The following is an 11,237-nucleotide window of genomic DNA, read 5'->3' on the forward strand; positions in this document are numbered from 1 at the left end:
CAAAAACTCTGGATTCAATCCCTTGTACCAGAAAAAAGGGCATCTATTCTCTACAATACATTTGAATATATAGACCCAGATATGTTACTGTCCTAGGAAACTGAGAAATTTACAGATGGAATTTATTAAACTGTATTTGTGTTTTAAGGTAATTACAAAGTCATAGGAAAGTACAAAGAAATGTACAGGGAGATTTCATGGAAATTTTACCCAGTTTTCCCTAATGTTTACAGATGGGATTTTTTAAACACTGATCTTATTTTTGAAAATTCATGGAATAGTACTGGGATGCAGATGAATAGTAGAAATAGTACCGGGAGATAGATGAACAAACAGTTTAGAGAGTTTTTCAAAGACTGTGCAGGTAATTTATGAAATGTACTCTTTGGTGAGTTTGTAGTAGGTTTTTTGTTAAGTTCTAGAAATGACTGATCAATTTTTAATTATATATTAAGCAGCTACTAGGAGCCAGAATGATATCATTATGTACAAGTTGGACCATTTGCATTTTTTGAGAGAATTTCTTGACTGATAAACCAAGTGAATCCTTGCCTACAGAGTATATAGATTGCCTCAGGCCATTTGAAATCTTCCTTTATTATGGATCTGTTGACAAACTAGTTTAAGCTGTAGTTTAGTTTGATGAGTTCACAGATGGTGCCAAAAGATTAATAAACCAGAGTCAGAACAGAAGGCATTTCTAGTGATAGGGCTGAGGCCCTAGTTAGTATGCTAAATGACTGAACTCAAACTGTAAAATGGCTTTTGTTGTTGAAAGAGTAAGTGGAAACCACCAAGATGAATTTTGGCTATTTTAAAAGAATCATACTGTAGAAAACCAGAAGGTGAGAAATGTGATTTACTAGCACAAAGACTTCGGTGTGCTAGTTGACATCCCAGTATGAATCATAAGTGTGAAAATTCAAAGTAAGTTTAGACAGTGTCTGACACAAGAGAGGAGACAATCACACCTTAGTTTTCACTGTCAAGACCCATCTAGAATATTGTGATCCCTTGTAGGTCCCAATAAGAACACTGACAAGTATTACTCAGAGAAAGATTGAGGATTCTTGGGACACTCTTTTTACAAAGAGAAATTAAAGCATCTGGGTTTGTCATAACCACCTTCATACAGGAAGAGTTATTGTGTGGTAGAGAGATTAGATTAATTATCAGTGGTTGATGGTACAGAAATAGTCTTGTGATATAGAAGATGTTACAAATAATCAGATTAATCTAAAGAAACATTTCACAAATTAGGTGCAAGGGTTAAATATTTTATGAGATCAGTTGATTTGAGTGTTTTAACCATAAGAAAGAAACAGACTAGGGAATCAACCTATAGTTTACGTGACATAACCAGGCATGTGGGTTATCAGAGAGGTGTTGAGTTGCTGAGATTTAATTTATCCTAATGTGTTCCTTGCCAGCTGCAGGTAAGGCAGACTGTGTGCAATTATCTGAAGACATGCTCCATTATTTTCCTTAGAGTTCCAAAGATGCCATAACACTGAACTTTAAACACTTACTAAGGTCAGAAAAAGAATTTGGACAATAGGAGAACACCTGAGGGGCAGTAACTTTTAGTGTATGGGTGATGGAATGAGAAGAGATGTTTAGCATGAGGACAACTGGGAAACTATACAGTGACAGAAAATGGGAAATGGAGGAGAGAATGACACCACAAATGTTTAGAAAGGTTTCAGGAGACAGAAATGATGAACTGCCTGGAAGAGGTGAGGTATACCTATGGAACAGGAGAAATGGTGCAAACAAATAAGACCAGAGCCATCAGAAAGCTACATGGCAAACTAAGTCAAAATAAGTGGTGCAGAAAAGGCCTGTGAGGGAGGGCAAATGCAGGAAAGTTTTAGTGGAGAAAGTTGGACTTTTAAGAATACCCTAAGAAGCACTTAGGGAGGCCGAGGCAGGAGGATTGCAAGTCCAAACTCAGCTGAGGCAATACAGTGAGTTGGTGAGACTCAATCTCAAAAAAAAAAAAAAAAAAAAAAAAAAAATTTAAAGGCCTGGGGATGTAGCTCAGTGTTAAGGCCCTGGGTTCAATCCCCAGTACTGAACAATAACAACAACAAAAAAACCCTGAGGAGATGGTTGGATATAAACTATATCTGAAAGCCTAGGCACCTTTATTTTAGTCCAATCAAAGGTGCTTTTTGCTGTTTCAACTTTTTCTTAATGTTATGTCTTTGAACAAAAACCACATCCTTCATGTCAGCTATACAGAATGTTAGAAGATGGTAATTAAGTAAGAGCTCCCCATCTGAACTGCCTCTAGCTTCCAGGGTTCTCTACCATTGGGATAAGATTATCCACAGTGAAGAGCCTCACAGCATTTATTAGGAGTCAGGATTTGACCTGATGGGAAATGAAAACCCTCTTCAGGATTCTGAATAGGAGTTGTACCATGACTCCAATAATAGTTTACAGAAGAGCATTGTGAGTCATGAAGTTGTGTGCAGAAAAGACTGGGAATTCTGCTGTGGCTGGCCTCGGGCCATGGCAGTGGAAATGGGAGAGGAGAATCATACAAGGAAAATATAGGGAGGTAATGTGTGAAGCGTGTGATGGATGGGATCCTGGGATTGAACTCTCCTTGACTTTGTAATGTTTTTAGCACTCCAAGTGCTCAGATAGGTGCAACTTGGGAGAAAGGCCCAGCATTCAGTTGCTGCATCTTTTAATTAGGTGAGCAGCACAGATGTGCCAAAGGCAGCTGTGGAAAGGAATGTGAAAACCATGCCATACTCCTGTTGGGATACAGAGCAACGAAGACTGAAAGTACAGCTTGACTGGGTTTTGTTTTTAGGTTACTGAAATGAGAGTGGGAAATACCAAAAGAAATTGAAGAGTCTCTTAGAAAATTAGGTTCTGGAAATCCTCTAAGGATTGGCTTGGACCCGAGCATGGTCAGCACTGCCCATGTTCTGTGGGGGGCAGGAGGGGGAGGATCAAGTAGAGGGAAGAAAAGTTGCTCTGCCCTGGGAGAGAGGCCACTAAATACCTGACACAGGTTGCTGAAATTAGATTGTTATTGACTGAGTCTCTACTAGGTGTCAGGCACTTTATGTGCCTTTTTATATCATTTACATTTACAATAGCACTTGAAGGAAGACAGAAATGTGAGGTAAGGAAAATGAGGATTAAAGAGAAACCTTGCTGATTTAGTTGCTCATATCCCTTGGAAAGGCCTCTTTCCCTTTTCCCTGTATGGGAGGCATGCACCTTCTCCAAGATAAAGAATGAGCCTTTGAGGAAGGGCTACCCTCAGAATGTAAACTGTTCATAAAGGATGATAAGATTGGGCTTATGACCGAGGATATTTGTTCAAGGAGTAGGTAAGATCATAAGAGGTCCTGCGGTTGCCTCCATTTATAATGATCAAATATGTTTACCCTTATGGCTCCATTTTAAAACAAGGTGCCAGGCCCAGATGGAAGGAGAGCTGCATCTGAGATTCAGCCTTGATTCCTGTCCTGCCACAGGGCCCTCCATCCTTGGGTCTCTGCCAGAGTTTATGAATCTTGGGGACCAGCAGCACATGTCTCTTGCAGACTTCTACATCTTGCAGTAAGATTTACTAACTTCCACTGTAAATGCATAAATTATCAATTTGAATGCACTGATATGTTTGACCCCTTTAGAGTTGACCTTTCCCAACTCCATAGAGGGGACAGGGCTTCTATGGTCCACCACAGCCTCCTCGGGGCCCACACAGAAGACTCAGGAACAGCAGGGAGTTAGTGAGCCACTTTCTCTCTGAGATGTAGCACTTGAAAGAAAAGAGGTTGCTTCCAGACCTTGCTAGAAAATGTAGCTAAATCTTTTCATGCTGGGTAGATTTATCTGCATTTCCCAGGGGACTAATATTTCTTTGGAGGGTTCTTTTCTTGAAATCCTTGTGAATATTTGAAAAGAAGTCCCTATAGAGAAGAGCTACCTCAGTCCCAGGCACAACAGCCTCTGAATTATGGTGCAGTTTTTAGTGTGAATGCTATGTTAATGTGGTATTGTGGGTGACAACAAAAATGTACTCTGGTCAGGAAATTCAAATTTATGACTTTAGCAACAGCCTTTGCTTCTCCCATTCTGCTATGCTCTATGCTTTATGTTATTGTACTTCCAGGGAAATTGATGCCTCTGTATGCATTGTGAAAGAGTTATGGCTACTCCGGGAATGTTAATTTTGCATTTTCTGACTTCTGTGTGTTCAAAGGGACAAACTTTCAAAAACGGCCTATGAAATAGCAAAACAAGACAGCTAATGTCATGTAATTCCCTGGTGCGAATGAGATACTTCCATGGCTGGAGATTCCTCTATCTGTCCCTAGGTCTGTGTTTTGCAGGAGCAGAGTCTTTTAATTGAAGGAGGAAACATACGAGTTCAGATGGATAGTCAATCCAGGTAGCAAGTATATGGCAATGGAAAAAGAAAATAATATGGATTAGTTGTTGATAACTATCATTTGCTTTATTGTGCACTTACTATAGAAGTATTTCACTTATGATTATTATGTTACCTTTATCTCAGCCCTTTGAAGTTGAGTATATCATCCCCACTCTGCATTGAAGGACACTGAGTGAAATAGAAAGTCCTTAATTTCCTCAAATTTACCTGACCAGCAGAGCCAGCATTCAAATCCAGTTCTGATGACCCTGAAGTCCATGTCAGATAGGATCTCTCTCCAGGCATCAAGCTGAGGTACAATTTGGGCTCAGTGCTCACCAGCTGTGTAATCTTCCCAGAGATTTTAACTTTGGGTTCTGCTTTGGCGAAACAAAAGTATTATGTAGCTAACAGACTATTGCTGGGGTGAGTGAAAAGAAGTTTATTTCTGCCTTTGCCATTTTTAGTAGTATTCTCTGTCAAGGATTTCAAGCTTAGAGTGTTGGTCCAGCCAAAGAGAAATGGTCAGGTAAGTAAGATAGTAGGTCTATATTTATCCTTTGTTAGAAGCAAGATAAAACCAGAAAATTTGCCTGTTTTGTTCATCATGTTTGCCTCATGCATAGAGGAGTGCTTAGCATACAGACCTGTGATATGTATGTGTTGACTGAGTTCGTTATTTACATTATGCCACCCTTCCACTCCACCCTTTCCTGTCTCCTGCCCTCCTGGATACAGTCATGTACTCTGCACTTCAGACATTTTCTGTCTTCTTTCAGAAATTGTCTTGCCCAATAATACAGCAGCATTCTTTCTGCTTGGGAACTGACAACCTGATCTGGAAACAATTTACTGTGTTTTACTCTTGGGAATTTGTGAAGCAACAGGGGTTTTCTACATATGCTATCTAAACCCACAGCAACTCTGATGCTGGAGCTTCTTGACGCCATGACAAAGTTTGAGGGATAGATTGTGTAGGCAGATATTTGGCACCCATAAAGCGATACTAGGCCTGGATCCATCCTTATCCACACATCAAAGCAACTGGGCAGAACACATGGAGTCAGATGCTGCTGCTCACAGAGTACCCTCATAGCCACATACACTGCAGTTTTAAAAAGGCCCTCAAGTGTGTGCCTCCTAGCACTTTTGCAATTGTTTTAGTTACTTGTTCTGCCTTATAGAGAATTCTTCTGGTGTGCTTTACTCTTCTGAAGGAGCTTTACAGTTTTTTTTAACGTTAATTCTTGTGTTTCTAAGCCCCAGAGGAAACAAACAGCCTATATACTCCTATTTGTGCCTGCACCACTCTTCATTATGTTTGGGGCCCTTTGCTAGTTTGTGCTGTCATCTTTTTCTTACTCTGCTGGAACAAATGGTCCCAATGTCATTGTGTGTGGCTAAGCCTCATAATTCTGTCTTTCTCAAATGACTCATTTGCAGGCCCATACACGTACTCTTCATTGCCCATTAAGGCTAACTTTCCCCAGATGATGTTCTTGATCCTCATTACTCTTTGACTCCCTCACACTCCCTTTCAGTTCACTAAGTATCCTTGCTCACATCTTCTCTAAAATTAAGAGTCCGGGTTATCAGTCCTGTGAGGAAGTCACTTGTAAGGGTGAAACTCAGACCTCAGAGTCTGAATCACAATCTTTCCACTCAATACCTGGATGATGGGGAGTATGTTATCTCTCTTAGATCCAAATATGCATTGTATTAGATATTAATGCTGTCTTTACAAGAACTGGCTTATCATTTTTCAGCAACTGTCTTCATCTCTTTTGTGCTGCTATAGTAGATTACCTGATGCTGAATAGTGTATTAAGGAAAAAAGTTTATTTGGCTCACAATTGGTGGCTGGAACAGTGTAGTGCTAGTACCTTATCACAATGTGATGAAGTAGAAAGAACCTGGCCATGTGCCTAAGGTACCATGTATGAAATGGCCTTGCTTTTTAACAACCTAGTCTTGCAGGAACTAATCTAGTCACATGAAATCTAACTCACTTCCAAGAGGCAGCATTACTTATTCGTAGAATGAAGTCCTCTGACCCAATTACCTTCTACTAGATCTCTTGTTAAAGGTTCTACCACCTCAACACCACCACACTGAAGACTACCTTTCCAGCACAAGGTGGAGTGGTGATGCATACCTCTAATTCCAGCATTTTGGGAGCCTGAGGCAGGAGGATTGCAAGTTTGAGCCCAGCCTGGAAAATTTAATGAGTCTGTCTCAAAATAAAAAAATGAGAGGGCTGGAAATGTAAGTTAGAACAAAGGGCCTTGCTTCAATCCCTAATACTTCACCCACATGAAACTTTAATATACAAACCATATCCAAACTACAGCATCCATCCCTGAAAGTTTCCTATCCCTAAAGAAGAAGTCTCAAAGTATAAGTTTCCTGGAAGGAATATTTTATCAATAGTAAAAGAAATTTAAAAACTATTAGGTAGATTCTTTTCCCTCAAGAAGAAAGAAATATTGTTATAACCATGAGAATTACTATGTTTAGTAATTTGATTTTCTTTATAATCAATGAAGTAAAAAACCTTATTTGTTGTATGTGTGCTTTTTGTTTTTGTGTTGGGTTTTTTTTTTTGCTATGTTTATGGGTGTATGTATTTCACTTGAGCTAAAAGTTTCTTTTTCCCAGTGAAAGCAATACATTTACTTGTTCCTTTCAACAAAAATTTAGATTATCCCTATTGTATATCTGATACTTTCTGAAGTGCAGGCTAAAGTAGAGTTCTTTGCAGGTGAAACAAAATCACAATAACTGATCATGACACATTGTGACAAATGCCACCACAGTGTACCATATAAGTTCATTTTTGTCTCCACTTGGTGCTGTTACAGGAAATGTAAGCATTTATGGGACATCTTCTGATGGGGATCCCTTCTGGCATGTCTCCTTGTCAGAAGGGGACATTTCTTTCAAAGTGCCTCATAATATCTGAAGACAAAGCTGTCCAGAAAGCTGCTTGCTGAAGCCTTAGGCCGTTATAAGAGAGAGAGGTCCTTCAGGATTGATGCTCTATTATAATTATTTAAAGAAATCTCAGGAAGTTTCTGAAAGCCCAAGAGACTGATGCCAAGGATAGTAGACAAACTTTTTAGATGTTTTTCTTTCTTTGCCCATGTAGAGATACAACAGGGATGGATGACTGATAGCATGATGTCAAATAGTGTACGACATCAAACAAAAGGCTTCTGTGTAACAGCTGGAACTAGTATGTCCAGTAGTTCTAAATACATGGTGGTGTCTGCCTGTTTTTTTCCCCCAGTCATCCTTTAGGATGTGAACTCTATCTCCACGTGTGCAAAGGCACACAAATGTCTACATACACTCCTATTCCCCCATTCCTCAGATCAATGCCACCAGACAGAAGGTTATTTGAAAACAGACTTAGTATCTGGTATGTCCATGAATTGAGTGGATTCCACTACACTTCTTGCCCCCAAGACAGATAGACCGACACACACACACACACACACACACACACACACACACACGCAGCTCATAAATTCTTATAGCCACTATTACTCCTCTAATTTCTAGGATTGTCCATATTCTAAATATTCTCCATTTTCAGATTTAGTTTCAGACTATGTGTCCTGATTTGGGACTTACAAATATACAATTGTCACATGAGTGTTAAATTTCAGAATTCTTTATTAGCACGTGAAGCTCTTCCTAAGTGATATTTCTTTGCATTACCAATAGCCCTGATTTTCTCCTTGTCCTTGGTGGCCACCCAACATGAGAGCTTTTCTTTAGTACTCTCTTACCAATGCTCTCTTTGGTCTCTGGCATTTCCTGTTCTGATGTCACCATTAGATCCTGGAGACTGAGGGAGTCTCTAGGACACAGTCGGGTGTGAGATGGCAATGCTCCCGCATTATCTTAGTTATGTAGCTTTCTTCAAATCCTCCCCATGAATAAAACCACCAGTAAGAAAGGAGATGTTGGACGTTTCTATCCTTTGAAGTTCTCTACTCTTATTCTCAATCTTGTGTGACCTTGAGTAAATCACTCAACTCCACTGGAGCTCAGGTTTTTTCCTCTGAAAACTGGGAATAAAATTTGTACCAAATTCATGGTGTTGCTGTGAGCATTAGATGACTTAATATATGTAATCAGAACAGCGACTGGAAAATAAAGGGCACAATAGGAGTATTTGGCTTTAATATTATGACCACTACTATCACACTACAATTCATTAGTTTTAGTACAAGGGCTCATAAGTTTACCAGGACTCACAAAGTGACCTGTGACTTGTTAGAAAGTTCTGATGAGTACAAGGAAGGAAAGAAGAGAGAAATAAGCTTACATTAACAAGTGCCCCTACACAAGCAATTGCAGGTTAATGATGAGGTTTGTCAGGACTCTGTTGGATAGTGCAAGCAGTTTCAGCGGCTCACGTGGGTTTTAGGGTCTGTCCCTTGTGCTTTCTGTTTGCCTCTGCTTGCCCTGCACCCCACTCCACCGCAGCAAGTTTTTAGCTGTCATTCTTTTCTCTGACTCATCTAACCAAGCTTAATAACCAACACAGGGAGATGCACAGCCAAGCATCACAAGTTTATCTGTTATCTTTGTTTCTCACTCCTTGGGGTACGATGTCCCCTTCAGTGCTATTGTAGGTCTTTATTAGTAACTTCCCCAGTCCCCTTTTGGCCCTGCCAACTACATGATGAATGATGACATAAACACTTCAGTTTAGTCTGCAATTTGACCTTTTCACTTTTACCCCCTAAAATTATGTATTTCTAAATATTGGCCTTTACTTGTACTATTTAAGTCTACATGACATGCTCATATATTTCCTGACTATTCAGATTACAGAGAACTGGGGTATTAAGTATTTTTAAGGTTGTTTTATTTTACTTAAACTTTAACCTCTTTCTCTAACCCTTGAATTATTTGGTTTTCAAGGTATCAAACAGGTTTTTTTTTTATTGTTGGGGTTGAGGGGGAGAAAAAGCATCTTACTGTGACTAGATAGAGGCCAGCTTGCTTTCGGAAAATGCAATTTTCTTTTTCTTTTTTTTTAATAACTTAAATTCTTTTATTGGTACATTTTAGGTATACAACACATTTACATTTCTCATTGGGAATTGTACCTTTACAGGATGCATCTTGGTTCTTATTTTTTCCCCATTCCTAGCCCTCCCTTCACCCCCTCCACCCTTCCCTATTTACAAAGACTTGTTTCCATTTTTTTCATTTCTCATCACTTTTTCTTTCCCTTCTTTCCTTTCCCCTACCCCTCCCACTACCCCTACCCCTTTGGACCTTTTCTTCCTGCTTTGCATTATCGATTATTCATTCTAATCATTGGTACATTTTAGGTATACAATATAATGACATTCATCATTAGAAATTTGCACCTTTACATAATCTCTTTTGGTTTTTATTTTTCACACTTGCGCTGCTCTCCCTTCAACCCCTCCACCCCTCCCTATTTACAAAGACTTTGTTGCCATTTTTCCATTTTCTCGTATTAATTCCATTTCCTTCTTTCCTTTCCCCTACCCTTCCCACTTCCCCCTCCCCTTTGCCCCTTTTCTTCCTATTTCACATTGTCTATTGTACCTTTTAATCCTTATTTACACTTTCAGTTTCTCACACTACAGAAACTATTCAGGATTTATACATGTGTGTCCTATTTATTTCACTTAAGAGTATTGCCTCAATGTGCATCCATTTAGCTATAAATGTCTCTAATTTATTATTTTTTATGGCTGAGTAGTATTCCATTTTATGGGAAAAAAACACCACATTTCTTTATCCAGTCTCCAGATGGGCATTTCAGCTGTTTCCAAGTTTTAGCTATTACAAATTGTGCTCCTATGAACATGGGTACACATATGTCACTGTGGTATGATTCTTTTAATTCCTTTGGGGAAGATACCCAGCAGGGGAATAGCTAGGTCAAATGGGACTTCCAGTCCTAGTTCATTGAGGTATCTCCATACTGATTGCCACAGTGGTTGCACCAGTACACAAAGCCACCAACAGTGGAACAGGGTTCCTCTTCCCCCAAAGCCCTGCCAGAGTTTGTTATCGAATGGTATCATGATAGCAGCCATTCTTTCTGGAGTGAGGTGGACTCTTAGCATTGTTTTCATTTGCATCTCAAATGACCAGTGATGTTGAACATTTTTTCATGTATTTATTTGCTATTTCTACTTCTTTACCTGAGAAATGTCTGTTCTTTTCAGATGCCCATTTTTGGATTGGGTCTTTAAATTTGGGAGGTCTAATTTTTAAAAATTCTTTATAGATTTGAGATAGTAGAACTTTGAGGAACAGCAGGTAAAGATTTTCTTCCACATTGTGGGTTGTCTCTTCACACTGTTGGTGGTTTCTCTTGCTGGGCAGAAACTTTTTAATAAGAAGAGATCCCACTTGTTGATTGTTTGTGCTAGTTCACAGGCAACTGAGGTTTTGTTCATAAAATCTTTTCCTACACAAGGTCTTCAAGAGTTCTACCTAAGCTCTGTTCCAGCCAGTTCAGCATTTCTATTTTAATATTTAGAACTTTAATCTATTTTGATTTTAGTTTAGTGCATGGCGAGAAATATAGGTCTAGTTTTAATCTTTGGCAAGTTGAAACCCAATTTTTCCAGCACCATGTATTAAAAAGGCTATCTTTCCTCCAGTGAGGGTGTTTGGCTCCATTATTTAAGATGAGATGGCTGAGTGTGTCTGGCATTGTTTCTGCATCTTCTAATCTGTTCCACTGGTCCTCAAGTCTGTTTCTTTGCCAGTACCATGCTATTTTTATCACAATAGCCTTGTAGTATAGTTTCAAGTTCGGGCTTGT

The sequence above is a fragment of the Heterocephalus glaber genome, unplaced genomic scaffold (genome assembly GCF_053883595.1).
Source record: "Heterocephalus glaber isolate CG9 unplaced genomic scaffold, H.glaber_assembly_v1.0 deba00001461, whole genome shotgun sequence".
Classification (NCBI taxonomy): domain Eukaryota; kingdom Metazoa; phylum Chordata; class Mammalia; order Rodentia; family Bathyergidae; genus Heterocephalus; species Heterocephalus glaber.